Below are 17,713 nucleotides of genomic sequence, written 5' to 3'. Positions count from 1 at the left end.
AAAAAACTTATCTTCCAAATTTATAAAATTTCACCCTAAATTTATCTTCTCTCTAAATTTAAAGAATAGAAAACTTAGTTCAGAAGGGATTAGTGAAACCAGTGAGGTGAATGGGTTTTAAAAGGTTTTATAGTTTATATGGGTGTGGTCTAAAATTTTTACTTTTTTTAATCTTAAAATCTTTGAAAACCTGTTTCATACAGTATACCTTAAAATAAAATTTATTGCCATCCTTCACTTTATATTTTAATAAAATTTCTTGATCCTCTTCCTTATTTTGCCATAGTCAGTTACATAAGAATTACCGTGAAAAAATTTGCTGACATATGAACAATCATGATTTCTGGTGAGGCATATCACTATGGATCATTTCCATTTCAGTAATTGAAAAGATATTATAGATACAGCTTAATGCTTTCCACAAAGCCCATTGTATCTGTTTCAGGAAATAACATTATGTTCCAACGTAGAATTAAAATGACAATTTAGGCATGTACATAAGAACTGATTAGGTACAGCAGTTAATGCACTCTTCTTTAACTGTTTTGGGAATAGCATTTTTTTTTAAAGAAAAAATTGCTTTTTTTTAAGATTGTATTTATTTATTATGGGAGACATATAGAGAGAGGCAGAGACATAGGCAGAGGGAGAAGCAGGCTCCCTGCAGGGAGCCCCATGTGGGACTCATCCCAGGACCCCGGAATCATGACCTGAGCCAAAGGCAGATGCTCAACCACTGAGCCACTCAGATGCCCAAAGAAAAAACTTCTTAATCAAAATACAGTAAGTGTAAATACTTGTGTTGGGATCATTTAGTACTTAAAAATGTTTATCTCTGATTTTGTATAGTAATTTAAAGTATTCATTTAAGAATTTCCAATCACTTCTCGAATTATTACAATGACAATTGGTTTTATTCTTCAGGGAAAGGTTTTAACTTTTTCTTAAATACTAAGATGACTTTTCTCCAGCTCTATACTAACATTCTTAAAATTTAATTGATGATAAGAATTGGTTCAAATTAAGGACAAATCAACAAAGCCAAAGTGTCAATTTTAAGGTATATTATGGCAATTAAGAATTGACACACTTCATGGATATACTATCATTGAAGGCCTGTCAGTTAGATATCACTTTTGAGATGGGCCAAACCAAGGGAAGCTTTTACTCAGAACAGCTAAATATCTCATCATATAAATGGTGAGCAGCGGTCAAGAAGGAGAACCAGAGGTCAGACCCAGAGGAAGCAGTAGCTACCATAGGCCTCAAAATTGAGATGATGATAACAATGATACTGAAAGCTAATACTTAGATAACATTTACTATATTCCAGGCACTAGTCTAAGGATTGTGTGTATGTGTGTCTGTGTGTGTGTCTGTGTGTGTCTGTGTTCATTACTCACAAGAATATTATTAGCCACCAAATCATAAAACTAGAAAGTGATAGTCTGGCTCTGAAATCTGAGCTATTAACCAGCAGTCTCCCTCTGTGGGCAAGATGCAGCAATAAAGACTAGGGACAAAAGTTTGTGAAAATGTCGAAATGAAAATTTCAGGTTAAAAGCTAAGAACAAGAGTATAATAGAGACCCATGTTTCTCTTTTGTTAGCTGTATGGCAGATAGCTGTGGAGGGCCAAGAGCAACATGCTCTTTAAAAGGCTAAGTCTTGTTTTAGAAGGGAAGTGTAAGACATATTAAGTAATTACATAAAGACAAAATAATAGCTTGAAGCAATAGTAAACACCATAACACATGGCAGTGCTTGAATAAAGGTCAAAAGCATTATGCTGACATAATTGCAATAGAAATCCAGAAGATCATTTAAGACTAGGGTGATCAGGTAGGTTTTTTTGTTTATTTCGGTTGGTTGGAAACCAAAATATGGACTAGGCTATGTAGAAAAAAGAGGAGAAAAGTTTAAAAGATCTGAGATTGTTCAACTGAAGAAACAGTTTCTGTGGAAATTCAATAATATAGAAGCCTAGAAAACATTATCTTAATATGATCTTACTGTTAAAGAAATACCTACAAATGTTCAATGTAAGTGAAATCTGGGCTGTTGAAGTGAAATGTTCTGTATCAGAAAACAATATAAAACAACAACCATTTATTGAGTGCTAAGTTTGTCCAAAATACTATGGTAGCTGCTTTATTTACACTAGTTTACATAATCTTCAAAACAACCCTAAAATAATATCTGCAGTTTATGGACAGTTTATGAGAATCATTGATATTTGATAACTGCCCAAGATCAGTAAAAGAGAGTCAAGATTTTAACTTGGTTCTATCTGACTGCATACCACTTAGGGAGATTCCCCAGTAACTCCTTAATTCTGGTTAGATAATTTGCTTTATATGTTGTTTTTCAGATGGCATTTTAGAATTGTCAGTTTCTCCATTAGCAGGCTTTTAATACACCTTTCTACTTGTACAGGCCCCATTTAGATCAGTTAGGTAAATCAGCTCCATCCAGACAAATTAGGAGGAAAAGTAGAAAAACATGGAGAGTGTGTACTTACACACACCTCAGTTGGGCAGTTGCTTGCAGTTATGTGTTGCATACAATTTATAAATTAAGTAGATATGTTTTTTAAGATTTTATTGATTTATTCATGAGAGACACAAAGAGAGAGAAAGAGAGAGATAGGCAGAGACACAGGCAGAGGGAGAAGCAGGCTCCATGCAGGGAGCCTCACGTGGGACTCGATCGCGGGTCTCCAGGATCACGCCCTGGGCTGAAGGCGGCGCTAAACGACTGAGCCACCCAGGCTGCCCAAGTAGATTTTTAAAGTAGATTTTTCAAAGTAGATTTTTCACCTACTATGAACTTTTGAGCACCCTAGCAAAGACTATTGGTTTAGATTATTTTAAATCTTATTTCATTCCTACAGGGTTTTAAGGTTTTAATTTATACAAAGAACAGGCCTGACATTATCTAATTATCATGACCATATTAGGGGCTGGTAAAAGATTGACAAAGTGTTAAAATGAGGTTTCTCTAAAATGCATACCATAAACAGGGCTATGAAGTTAAAACCACCACCAGCTTATGTAGTAGCAATGATAAGGTAACGATAACTTTGTGTTTTTGTTTTTGTTTTTTTAACCAGTCTAATTCTACTATTCTAGGTAGTATTAGCTCTATCTTTTGTCAGATTAACACTGTATTTAAAACTAAAACACTTTGCCTATTCTCTTTGGTTCTCACAAAAGTCCTGATGGGTATATTCTTGGAATTAGTACACATTTCTACTCATATACAGGCTAATGCCAGACTTCCTTAAAATTATACTTCCTCTAGGAATTAAAAATGAAACAAAAGTAACATGTCAGAGTTTTTTCAATCCTTTGAAATAGATCCAAATATGCAAGTCATTATTGCAAATAAGTTTTTTATGTAGCAAATTAAGAAAACTGAGTAATGATCCCAAAATAATCTTTTTGAAAAACAATTTTGTTAAATTTTGACATAGTGTTGGCATGGATAATATTGTTTAAACTTAATTTTATTCTATTTCAGCATGGAGCTAAGCAGTATAATCCTAGCATTTATTTGTCTGACACTTCATAATGGCTCTCAAGTCTTAATTCTATCTTGGTCAGTAGAGAGAAGAAATATCTGTCATTTACAAGAAAGATACAAGAATTGAACAATAACAATTCAAATTTTGCACTTATAAGAGCTTTTGTAAAACATTTATTAAAATAATAACTTTGTGTAAACAATAGCACTATAGAAATTATATCTGTAGGATAATGTAGGCTTACTACCTAATGGGTTAATGTTCTTTGTGTTGTCTTGCATATTTATGACTATCTGTTGCTTTCCTTTCTTTGACTTATTTTTCAAATGTATAAATAGTTAAGAGATGAGTTATTTTTCACGTGCTGCTTTTTAACTGAAACCTCTAAAATGACTGTTTTTTCATTTCCTTTCTTTATGAAAATCTCAGTAGGAAGGAGATGGTCTTATTACTAAAAGACACTGGGTAGTTTTTACATTTTAAACTACTTGATTTATTATATAGTTGTTTTCCATCATATGTATCTCCTCAGCCATCAGTTCTTTCCTTTGAAAAAAAAGCAAAAATAACAATTTGGTTTGTAACTAATAGTGCCTTGGAAACAGCATGAAAAAATCATTTTCTAAGAGATGTGGTATTTTTCTTCTCATATGAAAACAGAGAAAACCTCCTTGACATTCTGTTCATTGCTGATTCATATGCACTGACATGACCTCTCTGTGCTCCTGTCTTGCTTTGGAAGCCTTGTGCTCACTCTTTAAAGGAAGTCCAATTATTTAATACATGTGCACTCGAGTCTATAACAGGTAGGAAACAGATATATCATTTATTATCATCATATTATTTTTGAATGAAATCCATTAGATTATGGGTGAATTACATGTCTGACTTAGTCTTTGACCAACTTATCTCACAATTTTTCTTATTTTTAAAAATAGGAATATTAAATTTTACTTTTCTTTCTGTGGGATTGATGTACCAATGTATAACTCTTCTTCTTGTTTCTCTTTTTAAAGATATTTATTATCCTATATTCTTTTTCTGGTTATTTTTCATTCATTCTTCTCATCTTTGATTGGTTCAGCTAAGATTCCATGCATGAGATTCCATAACCCTTAGTTTCATACATTAAACTGCAACATTCATATGAGTTTACCCTCTAAGAGCTAATTTTTATCATAGCGTCCCTTTAGCAGAGAATTTGAGATTAACCTAATTAAGATTCTATAAATATATGAAGGGTTGTTGGTCTATTTGAAAACTATATATTTTTAAAATTCAGACTAAATTCCTAATTTTAAGCAACAGAGGTTGACTCTGATTAAGCAGAAAAGGAGTTTATTTTATTAAGAGATTATTGGGATGGGAGAAACAGGCTTTGAATCTCAGCTTCCAAAAGCAAAGCCCAGAACCCTGACATAGAACTGGCATAGTGAGGAAATCCTATCGCTGCTGCTTCCCTGCCAAACGTGCCCTCCGCGTGCGCTCCCCCACCCCCCAGAAACTCATTGCTTTCCCTTCTCCACTTACACCACTGCATCTCACAACGTCTGGTTTTTGGTCCCAAAAAGCCAAAGTCCCTGCCTTTACCTTCACCAGTAAAGAAGGTCCCATATGGAGTTTCATTCATCACATTGCTCATTTCTTGTTGAAATCTCATTGGGGTAAACCTGATTGGTAGACCTTTAATAACATGCCTATATACTGGGTACAAACAGAAGCTAAGAAAATACTCTTTGTGCATTCTACCTCACAGTGACCCGAGTTATAAGCATAGACTATCTCCTGATATGTTAAGGGTTTTCACAAAATACCAAAACAACAAAATACAGCAACATATACTATTCTACATTGCTTGGCTATTCACCATCAATTTATACCCTTTGTCAGTACTTAAACCCAACCTTTAAAATATACCCTTCTTTCATACTTAGCCACATTAACAGTAACATCAAGTAAAATAATAACAGAATACTGTAGCTATCCCTTATAAAAACAAAATGTGTTCTTAAAGGGAATGGCCTAAAGTCTCTTGCAGCAACTAACCACAAGGCAAGTATAGCTGAATATGAGTGATCTGATCATGTAACATCTGCTGTTTCTTTCTCAAGTCTCATTCCATATATGTCACATCATTTAATATAGCTTCCTACTGAGCACAACTGATTTAATAGTTCAGTGAATCAGCTAAACCAAGTTCATTTAGGGCAGATCAGGTCACATTTATTTTTTTCCACAGTCCAATATACAGACTGTGATAGGCACTCAGTAATAAACTAAATGCTCCCTTTCAAAGGAACAAGTTTCCTGCCAGATGGCTTTGCTTGAAAACCTTAGAGATCTCTGCTGGTATTCCTTGATCAGAACTTGTCACAGGCTTCATCTAGAATTCTGATAAAATAATAATCATTCTAAATCCATTGAATCTGTTGGTCACAAAGGCCAAGTATATGCTCTGTAGCCCAGATTAACTAGGAAGTCTCCCTTTTCCTTTTGTCCTCAATCAAAGCTAGAGGCTTTCAGGTCACTTCAAAAATAGATCAAAGCAAGATTCCCAATGAGATATATATTATTTTCAAAAAGACCCACATACCACTGTGCCTCTTTCTTAATGGCAGGAGGTCCAAGGTACAGTTAGTTATCTAACTTTGCAGAGGTTATCCTGATATGCTCAAGATCACTGGGCCCTCAGAAACTTTACTGAGATGATGCTCTTGTATTTTCATATGATGTATCTCCCACCTTACTGAACTTATACTGAACTTATAGCTATGTTTTATGTATCTGTACAAAGGATCTTGAATGTTTACTTCCTGCTTTCGGGTCCTGGAGACATAATGTTGTCATTGTCGTTGTCCCATGTCTTGGTGAGACAGTAATTGTCTTTGTGAAATATACTGTGGTTCAGAACCAAGTAATTTGTATAGCCCTAAGATGAAATGATTTATTGCTCTATGAAAACAGCTCTTACAGGTGTTCTCTCTCTATTGGGAAAGAAGGAAAAAATCATGTGCAGATGAATAGTCATATACCTGGTGCTGAGTGCTAGTAAAGAATGCACATCTGCAGTAGTAGCTGCATATGAAACCACTATCTGATTAAGCCTCAGTAATCTCCTCTCCTTCTCTAGTACCAGCTATATACGCTCTGTGTTTAAGGTCCTAGTAGGTTGGATGTGAGGCAGATTCAGGTTAAAATTCCATTTATCATTTGATTCCCACAATCATCCTTTGTGACCAGTAGTCAGAGTGGTATTCTGGGTCCCCCATTCTTTAGAGTTAGTTCAGAAATATTCTACAACAGTACCCCAAAGACCTGGTATTTCCATTTCTTCAATGCAGTTACCTTGAAGGGAGAGGCCAAGCTGAAAGTTTACAGTTTACATCTGTCCTGTCATTACAATGCATGTCTTCAGGAACTTGCACTCTCTTCTCCACTCAAAAAGTCTACGAAGTGACTTAGGACTAGAAATTGGAAAAGACATTAAAAATTTTTGTTGTAGAGGCTGGAGTCCAGCCTCTCTTCATTAAACCTAGATATCTTATAATTTATTAAGTTGGAATTTGGATGCCTGTTTTATGGGTCATTTGATCAAGTAACCAAAGTGGTCAGTTTAGACCAGAGCATTCTGATTACAACTCAACTCTCCTAGCAAATGCAATAACCTTTTCCTCCTACTTCTTGCATTATAAGTGTTTCTGCCTGATGTCAGCCACCTTAGCATCCCATTATCTACATTGAAGGCAGTGTTACCTATGAGCACTCCTGGTCTATAAAAGGTAGTCAGTGTTGTTCACTGATGCTGGCTTTTCCCTCCCTGGGACACTAAGGGATAGCTCTTGGCTGTGATTTTTGCTTTGAACCGAGAATTTGGAATTACGAACATCTCATTATCTCTTTATAAGCTGTGCTGTGGAATTAAAAGCACATCATTTGTCTTCATTACTCTTTATATTGTTGTTCCATGTCAGTAGCCACTGGATCTTCTGAAGTCTTGCTTTCATTGGTCACTTCATTTCAAGTGACCATAGTTAATAATGTGTTGCTTTGGTACTGCAGGCTGCCAGATTTTACTTTTTTTTTTCTTTCTTTCAGAAACCATCTGGGATTTTAGAGCCATCAGCCCTTAGAGAGCCAGAACTAACCATAGATCTTTCTGATTTTCCTGAGGCTAAATTGCCTTCAGCCACTTCTTAGTTGCAATTTAGTATTAACCAGAGCTTTTCTTTTAAGCAGCAGAAGTTGTCTTGGCTAGTTAAGAGTTAAAAAGCTTATTAAAAGGAAATTGAGTATCTGACCAAATTGTTGAGAGCTGAAGAATCAGGATCAAGGTTAAGCTTCTAGAAACAATGCTTAAACTATACCACAAAACTTGCTTAGAGATAAATCCCCCTTTGCTGGGACATTCTCATCAAGAACTAGAAGAGCCCGTTGCCAATACAACCATTTCAGTAGCCAAGAGTTGAATGTATCTCATCTTTATGAGCAAAATGGATGTTACACAGAGCTTCCTTCCTCTCATTTTGCTGAATCAAAGTCCATCCACTTGACTCTGATTAGCAGAGCCTTCGGAGTAGAGCAGAATAGATAACTATGTTTTCTGGGTTTCACCTAGGGGAGTCATACCTCATAAGGCTAGAAATTCATCAAACACAGGAAGGGTATCAAAAATCAGGGAACATTACAAATGGCCACTACATATTTTGGGAATTTTTTCCAAGTTGCTATAGTTACTGTAGAAATATTTTTCCAGCCTTTTAGTCTCATAGCTAATTCTAAATCTGATCCTTTGAAGTCAAACTACATGGGTTTCATTCTTACTAAAACAGTACTTTAGCAGTCGCCAGGTTCATCAGACATCTTGTAGAAAATTTGCCACTTGGCCACCACAATTTCAGACTTTCTCAAATAATCTGACGTTTTTACAGTTAAGCCCAAATGATGTGATACTGTTCAGAGGATATGAAGTATTTTGGATAGATAAGGTTTTCTTATGCTAAAAATAGATAGTTTTAGAAGGTATATATAGATTTGTTTTTAAGATTTAATAAGTAAGTGGTTGTTCTTGAGTAACCAACAATTTTATCTTTCATAATTTAGGGACATCTTACATACATTAGTCATAGCACTTATTTTCATAGAGTGATAGCCACAAAGATTCCTAAAATAAAAAGGACTTGATTAACTTGTCTTTTTACTGAATTCACCTAGATTAAGTTTCAGTTGTGTCTGGTGTCCTCAAAAACATCTTTGTTCTCAGTATTTACATCATCCTCATATTGGTGGATCTCTTTCTTCTACAGCCTCTCCATTTTCTTGCTTTCAGATCTGACCTCTGCTATTTTTTCAACTCCAAATTAAAATTGAAGAAATCCTAAGAAACTATATAGCAAAGTACTTTTTATCAAATTAAGTTACACATGTTCTAAGTCTGAAAAAAGAGTCTTTGATCCTTAACTACGTAGTAAGTGTATAGGTTTTGTTGTCTCTATTTTCACTGGTCCTGTTTACTTCTATCTTTCTTTAAGATTCTGGGCTATCAAAGATTATGGCTGCTCAAAATCTGGCTGCCAGTCAGAGCATTATTATGCTAGTAAGTTTCAAAGTTAGATTCCTCCAATCCACTTGAGTCTTTTCCAGATAATGTTTTCCAATGTAGATAATTTTCTGAACATTTGAATAGAAGTACAATATTTTAGGATAAATCCTATATCTAACATTCAGTGTACATTGGGATTGATTCATTAAATGATCACACTATTCTTGTCACCAAATTTTTTTCATATTTTCATATGTTTTGCATGTATAATATGATCATTACCTTGTACCAGGAACATATTAATCATAGTTTCTTTGCCATTTTACAAGAATTTTAATGTCTGCTTTTTATTCATCTGTGGGGACATTTGGCATATAAAATAACTTTGATGCTTAGTTTTTCCTTTATAGTTTAGAGTGCTTATTCATTTAAGATTTAGTGTGACTATAATATATTCAACACTTTGCTTTTGTCCTCAATATTTATTCCATTCCTGTGGTTCACATTTTCCTTTTCTTATGTATCATGTGTTGAAAATGAAAATATCTTGTCTGGGGTGGAGCTTAGCCACTGGACTAAACAAACATGCTCTCCTTCTGCTCTTAGTTGATTTTAGTGGTTAAATTACTAAAAAATTCTGTTAATAAAAAAGAACTTTTACATCTACCTTTTTTATTGTGTACTTTCATAGTTAGTAAAATTTCCTTCCTTTCACCTCTTCCACCAAAATGCAACTTGCTTACTCATATTTCTTTTATATTTAAGACCCTGACATTAGTAGTCAACAGATTAATGAAAATAACATAGATATTCAAGAATCAAAGCTTTTGAATTTAGTGAAAGAAATTAAACCACTGGGCAGCCTGGGTGGCTCAGCGGCTTAGCACCTGCCTTCAGCCCAGGGCATGATCCTGCAGACCCGGGATCGAGTCCCACATCGGGCTCCCTGCATGGAGCCTGCTTCTCCCTCTGCCTGTGTCTCTGCCTCTCTCTCTGTGTGTTTCTCATGAATAAATAAATAAAATATTAAAAAAAAAAGAAATTAAACCACTTGAACAGATTTCCAAAACTCATAGGGTATCTATGATGGGCTATCCAACTCATGTTCTTCTTATGTCAGAGGCAGAAGTGCAAGCGGAAAAACCCAAATACATGAATACTGCAAGTTTCTGATTCTGTCACCTCTGATTGTGGTTGAAAGCAAGTCTTATATGGCCAAGCCCAAGGTCAAAAGGCAGAGAAGTACATTCTACCCACCATGAGGCCAAGCATGTTGCACAGTCAAATTCAACATCAATGGAGTAGAAAACTAATCTTCCCGTGGAAGTGGGGGAAAAGAATGGGTTAACAGTTGCCAAATAGTAATTTAGTCTCTACACAAACTAATCTAGGTAAGCTATCCTCTCTCCTACTAACCTTACTTTTTCATATTGTGACCCCATTTATTTTCTTCTTAGTCCATATCATTTTCTGAAACTATTTTGTTTGTATTGCATTATTTATGCATTCATTAAATATCATCAGACACCTAGTATGTACAAGGCAGTACTCTATGTACTAGGAATGCATCAATTAAAAAAATAGACCAAAAACCCATGCTAATTGCCTGTCTCCCTCACTAAAGTATAAGCTCCAAAAGAGAAAGAACCTTGTCTGTTTTGTTCACCACTGTGTTCTCAGTATCTCAGAATAAACTTGGCACATAGCAGATATTCAAGAAAATTTTGTTTCATAAATGAAGAAATGCCATTAAACATTTATGTAATCTAACTCCATTTGCTCAGACCCTCTGCTTATTAGGCAGCTCTCTGATTGTGATTTGTTTAAACATTAGGGAAGTTTATAGACTGTATTGTGAATTTGAGTTACTGCAAGTCTTTTGAGAGAAAGATCTGTGCTTAGTATTTTGACAAATCTGAGGTCTGTACTTACACTAATCCCTCAATGCAGTAAATTCACCATGGTAAAACCACCCTGAGAAACTTAAGAGATAGACACCATTGGCTAAGTATACTTGTAATTCACTTCTAAGCAGATAATGCAGAGGAATTTTAACACAGAATATATGACACCCAGTGTTTCATGGGGCTTCTGCTCATTTTAGATACTTCTCTTTTTTGCTTCAAGATTTCTAACAAAAATAGTTTTAGTGATAAGGTATTAGTTCTTTCTTTAGGCTCATACATAGCAAGCACAAAGGGTATGTGAAGAGCTAGCTAAATTAATTAATGGATACTGTTATCAGATTTTGATCATGAAAAGCTGTGCTACTCATTTGCTTTAGGCTTAAAGCTCTAGTTCAAGAACTTTTACTCCGATTTACAAAACTAAGGAAGAACTTAACAAAAGATTGTCAGGAGATCTGTTCTATAGAGATTTGAACTGCATTATCAATAGTCAAGACAGGAATGTTCCCAACTCCCATTCCTGAAGCTGTAATTGTATTATTTTTACACTCAACCTATTAGTGTCTAATAGGATACAGTCTGGTTCGTGTTTTAAATAAAATCAGTCAGTTCTCACTTTTTCGGCAGCATATATACTAAAATTGGAATGATACAGAGAAGTTTAGCATGGCCTCTGCACAAGGATGACACATAAAATAAAATCAGGTCATAGCAATTCTCATATATACTTCATGTTCTTAAAACTTTTTTCATGCATTAGGCTATGAAAAATACTAGATGCCCTTGATAAAGTCTTTTAAGGGCTACTACCATTTGCTTAAGAATGTACTAATACTGGGGTGCTTGGGTGGCTCAGCTGGTTAAGCCTCTGCCTTTGGCCCAGGGTCCTGGGATTGAACTTCCTGTCAGGATCCCTGCTGAGAGGGGAGTCTGCTTTTCTCTCTCTCTCTCTTTCTGTCTCTCTCTCTCTTTGTCTCTCTCTCCCCCCCTTCCCTTCCCCCTCTGCCCTTCTTCTCAAATCATTCTGTCTCAAATAAATAAAATCTTATTATATATATATATACGCATATATATACACATACACACATATATATACACACACAATTATTTTACTACAATAGTTCTTAATAAAATAAAAGTGATTATGAACTATTTTATAGAATGGTGATGTAGCACTCTTGAAAAATACAGTCTTATACCAAGAAAAAAAATTCCCAGTATTTTTATTTATTTATTTATTTATTTATTTTTTATTGGTGTTCAATTTACTAACATACAGAATAACACCCAGTGCCCGTCACCCATTCACTCCCACCCCCCGCCCTCCTCCCCTTCTACCACCCCTAGTTCGTTTCCCAGAGTTAGCAGTCTTTACGTTCTGTCTCCCTTTCTGATATTTCCCACACATTTCTTCTCCCTTCCCTTATTTTCCCTTTCACTATTATTTATATTCCCCAAATGAATGAGAACATATAATGTTTGTCCTTCTCCGACTGACTTACTTCACTCAGCATAATACCCTCCAGTTCCATCCACGTTGAAGCAAATGGTGGGTATTTGTCATTTCTAATAGCTGAGTAATATTCCATTGTATACATAAACCACATCTTCTTTATCCATTCATCTTTCGTTGGACACCGAGGCTCCTTATTTTTATTGACAACAGTTCTTGAGAGTTCTGTTGTAATGATTTTATGTATTCTATTCACTCATTAACAAATGCCTATTCAACATTTATATACAAAGTATATACTATAAATAAGGTAGATATAATCCCAACAGTGCCAAGGATTATAGTCTAATAAGGATATAGGAAAAAAACAGAACTTACCACACATGTAGGAATGCTAAGAGAGAAGTGGGACAGGGTGCTATAGAAGCAATGGGGACCTAATGAAGTCCTAGTGGATCAGAGAACCCTTCCCAGTGTATTGATATCCAAGCTAAAACTTTAAGAATTAATTCTCTCTCCCTATATCTATTGTATAGGGAAATCTATCTTTAAAATATACCCAGATTCTGACTACTACAAGTGTCTAAGCCACCATCAGCTTTTGCCTGGACTTCTACAAAAACCCCTAACTAGCATCTTTACTTCTACTCTTGCACTGCAAAGTCATTTTTCAGACTTCAATCAGATTATATCACTTCTTTACATAAAACCTTGAAATGATCTCGTGTCACTCAGAGGACCTGGAGTCATTGCAGTGGCCTATAGGGCTCTCCATCATCTGGCCTCCTGTTTCTTCTCTCATCTCCTGAAAACACCAAACCTAACTGTAAAAACACTGCAATTTCTTCACAGATTTTTAGTGTCACATAGCACTCAAGTCAATGTTTTCAAAATTTCACTAAACTTGACCTACAGGTGAAATTGAAGAATGAGCCTCATGATTGAATAAGTGGAACTAACTCTGCTGTGTTTCAGATTTCACCTACATATTATTTTGAGATATCTTTTTCAGCTCTTACAGCCATCAAAACCCAGTGATAAACTACATCTAGAGCCAAATTTCTGTATCACAAAGTACTAACCCAAGATTTTTCAAATATAATGAAGCATCATTCAATTACATTAGTCTCACTTTTTAAATAGTATGTTTTATAACATGTATAACATATTAGTAGAAAAATGTAATATATGTTCATAAATTAATAAGTAACCATTTCTTTGGGCTGTAGAGCTTCCATTTTAGACCACTGGTTTTCTCCACATTTATGTCTAAGAAAAGTTAACTATAAAGATATTTTCAAAAGGGACAGTGTACTGATGGGGGAGCACTTTTTACCTGTTAAGAAAGTTTCACTGTTTCTTGAAGACTCTGCATTTAGTCTGTTTCATTTCTCCTAACTGGAAAACACATTTGAGAGGGAAAGTCAAGATGGAAAGAGATGCAAAATGGTTGTCATAACTGATTTATACCACAGCTATTTCAGTGCTAAATTACAGTTATTTTAAAATATACCTCACTCCGTAAAGATCTTTGATAAAATGCAGGATGGTGTTTGTCTCATTTGTTTGGTTTTATTGTTGTAATATTGTTAGGAAAGCTATAAGCTTAGGGAATGTAGTAGAGAGCCAATAAGACTTAAAACAATTCAGAGAACAGCCAGATTGCTTAGGGAGTAGTCAAGAATGAACTCACTTTTAGAGCAACAATGATAAGCTATTATTTACTTTTCTAAAGAGCAGGATTGAGATCAATTCATGAGTAAAATCATCAATAAATCAAATATATTTATATAGTACAAAAGAATTATAAAATTTGACTCATTTTTAAGGAATTATGGGATGGTGAGTCTATATATATATACACACACATACATATGTATGTGCATTGTACAGAACAGCATATGACTGTTGTAATATGTGACTCAGCTTATCGTTGCTCTGAGCATTTAGAGAAAGGAACATGAAGAAACAGGGCAGACTGTAAAAACCCATAGTTTTTCATCTAGCATTGAGAATTGTGGCAAACAGTGCTAATTGCCTACATAATATGAAGTCTCTCCTTCTGCCCCACTAATAGAATCCCGGGGTTTTTAAAGGTAGCAATATACACAGTTACAAACAGGCATTCCTCAAACTCCTTGTCAGCCTTTGGTGGCCACATAAGCCAGTTCTAGCCATTGAGGTGTCAAAGAGAGACGATTGAGAGAGGCTTCTGAGAAAGCTCTTTTTCTGGTAAAAGTGGACAGACTCCTCTGGCAAATGTGTTTTGCTTCTCTTTCTTTGTCTTTCCTATCTAGAACACAAATTGATGCCAGAAGGTGCAACAGCCATCTTATGACCAAAGAGAAAAATATATATATATGCTATTTTAGGAAAATAGTCTGGTTCCTGGACTGCTTACTCCCAGAAGCTATCGTGCATCTAATAATAAATTCTTCTTCAAGCCACTGTTTGCCAGATTTCTGTACTCACAGCTGAACACACTTCTGACTGAGAAGAAGGGTTGGGATTTGCATAAGTAAAAATATAGAGGAAAATGCCAAGCATCAAATCACAAGTGGCATCAACAATATGAACATACAATTCAGAATCAGAAATGGATGTCACTTATTTGAACACCAGGTAAAGACTAGAGGCCCCTAGAGTGATTTGTTTTGACTTAACTGTTTTTAAATATATAAATTGCCTTACTTATTTTGGGGAATTATTTTTAATTATTTTCTTTTTTGTCATCTGTGAATTATCTGTAAGACATGACATTCTTTTGTCCATTCTTCTTAAATGAAGGCAGAATTCCATAAGTCCACACTTTTAAATATTCAGTAGTCCATAAGTCGAGTATAGACTCCTGCAAGCTATCCCCCATTATTTTTAAAGACCTTAAATTGTTATCCCAGATAAGCTGTTATAACAATATTGCCTGTCTTCCAACAAGTTTACACCACAGAGATGATATATTCAGAAGAATTAGTCACTTGAACTGAATGTAATTTCTCAGCAGCATTATGATGGAGGACCATCCTCTATAAAGGATTGGCACCCAGCAATATTTCAGTGAAATCGTATTTTTAAAAGTATGAAAGAGACTATAAGGGAAAGGAGGGAAAGTGAGTGAAGAAAAATTAGAGAGGAAGACAAACCAGGAGAGACTCCTAACTCTAGGAAACAAAGGGTAGTGGAAGGAGAGGTGGATGGAGAGATGGAATGATGGGCAGTCATCATTGGGTGTAATGGGCACTAAGGAGGTGATGGGCACTAAGGAGGGCACTTGATGGGATGAGCACTGGGTGTTATACTATTTGTTGGCAAATTAAATTTTAATTTTAAAAAAATTGAAAAAAGTGTGATACTATCTCATACTTTTCTTTAGCTATAATAAAGTTTGATTTAATCAAACTAAGGATAAAGAAAACTCTCAATAGTATAAAATATGTAAGGCAGTGAGTGTGTTAGCATAATGTGTTTGAACTGAAAAATGTCAGTTTTACACAAGGAGGAAAAGCTTCACTTGTCCATTTCCATATTTGGTGTACAGCCTCCCATCAGTTAAACAAGCCTCTGATACCCTTTCAACAAAATCTCTTTTCCTATAGTTAGCCTAATCCAGTTCTATTGCTTATAACCAAAAAACCCTACCTATATAGAGTAGCTGGCTATATCTTATATCTGGGTGAATCTTGTAATTTAATAAGTAGATAGCATTCATCTGGCCTCTGGTGAGAAGGAGCTAGTAGAGTTTTATGTAAGGAAGAGTGGGAATCACTGAGATACCTCACTCTTCTGCTCCCCGTAGGAAGTGAATGAATAAATATATAGGCACAGCTTCACATTGAAAAACACTCCCTCGGGCAGCCTGTGTGGCTCAGCAGTTTAGCACCACCTTCAGCCCAGGATCGAGTCCCATGTCAGGCTCCCTGCATAGAGACTGCTTTGGTCTGTCTCTGTCTCTCAAGAATAAATAAATAAAAATAAAGAAAAAGAAGAAAGAAGAAAAGAAAGAAAGAAAGAAAGAAAGAAAGAAAGAAAGAAAGAAAGAAAGAAAGGAAAGAAAGAAAAAAGAAAGAAAGAAAAAGAAAGAAAGGAAGGAAGAAAGAAAGAAAGAAAGAAAGAAAGAAAAAGAAAGAGGAAAGAAAGAAAGAAAAAAGAAAGAAAGAAAGAAGAAAGAAAGAAAGAAAGAAAGAAAGAAAGAAAGAAAGAAAGAAAGAAAGAAAAAGAAAAGAAAAAGAAAGGAAGGAAAAGAAAAACAAAGACACTCCCTCTGTTCATGGTTGAAATGAACACATTCTAAATCTCATAGTATGTGTTAAACTAGGCTATAAATTGTGAAATTAGGTTATGGTTTAAATTACTGAAGTAATTGATGGCATTTGAATGTTTATTAAGATTAAAGATACTGCCATAAGACATGATATTGAAACTGCCACTTTAGGAATCTTTAATTGATGAACTCTGTTATGTGTTCAGGACAATCCATAATACAAATAAATCCCTTACAATCAAGGTCCGTAGACTTCATAAAATGTAGAATTACTCACTAGTAGGTTGAGAAAAGAGAGCATACACCTAAGAAGAAAGAATAATCAAAGACCACTGAATCAGTTGCTTCTTTACCACCAGATGTTAAAGTATTTCCTAGGAAAATGAACATATTCTATAATCACTAAATAGTTCCATGCCTTCTATTAATTTCTTTTTAGGAAAGTTTTGAACTGATTATTAAACTATGCATGGAAATGCTTATATCACTTTAAAGGATTCTTAGGCATATATTTCATTTATAGTATGTAGATCAAGAAGAACTGGCCTGTCTGGCAGATAATGTACTTAAGTGAAGTTTAGAAGAGCAGCTTTTCTATAGCTATAAATTAATCTGCCATTATAGTTTTTGGAAACTTGCTACAGAATGCTAGATTGATAATGGTGCTATAGAACAACCTAAACTGTACGTATTATAATTGGTAAAAGCTGCTTTACTAGTACTGAAGTAGGAACTGTTACCCATTTTAGTATCTGCTAATGGACTTCTTCTTTCCTTCTATTTTTTCACAAAAATCTGGAGTTGGACATAATTATTCAAGACCCAGGGAGTTAAAAAAAAAAAAAAAAAAAAAAAAAAGACCCAGGGAGTTTTTGACTTTCTTAAATATGCGTTTAGGAAAAAAAAAATGCGTTTAGTTTTTCCAAATTTTCTTGCTCAAAAAATTGCTACTGTTTGCCTTTAGAATCATTTATTCTAAAATGTGGCAAAACTAGCAGAGCACTGGGTTTTGTATACAAGTGATGAGAAAG

At 34.9% G+C, this 17,713-nt stretch overlaps 1 protein-coding gene and 1 non-coding gene across 9 annotated transcripts in view; both read left to right on the top strand.

The window, feature by feature from the left end:
- The window catches only part of CCDC91 (coiled-coil domain containing 91), a 332,348-nt gene that overhangs the window by 283,016 nt on the left and 31,619 nt on the right, over positions 1 to 17,713 (top strand). The window contains exons 13-14 of one of the 8 annotated variants that reach the window (XR_007406414.1): positions 4,186 to 4,331; positions 14,722 to 15,046. The exons of 5 other annotated variants lie outside the window; for them this stretch is intronic. The gene's annotated coding sequence lies outside the window, so the exon portion shown is untranslated. The remainder of the gene's footprint in view (positions 1 to 4,185; positions 4,332 to 14,721; positions 15,047 to 17,713) is intronic. 2 more of the 8 variants (XR_003140462.3, XR_007406415.1) reach the window with 2 other exon arrangements.
- LOC112665689 (U6 spliceosomal RNA) lies at positions 11,580 to 11,691 on the top strand. The gene has a single exon (XR_003140523.1). It is a non-coding gene; the product is annotated as a U6 spliceosomal RNA (small nuclear RNA).

Source organism: Canis lupus, chromosome 27, assembly GCF_003254725.2.
Source record: "Canis lupus dingo isolate Sandy chromosome 27, ASM325472v2, whole genome shotgun sequence".
NCBI classification, from domain to species: Eukaryota; Metazoa; Chordata; class Mammalia; order Carnivora; family Canidae; genus Canis; species Canis lupus.
This window is presented reverse-complemented; position numbering and strand designations above follow the sequence as displayed.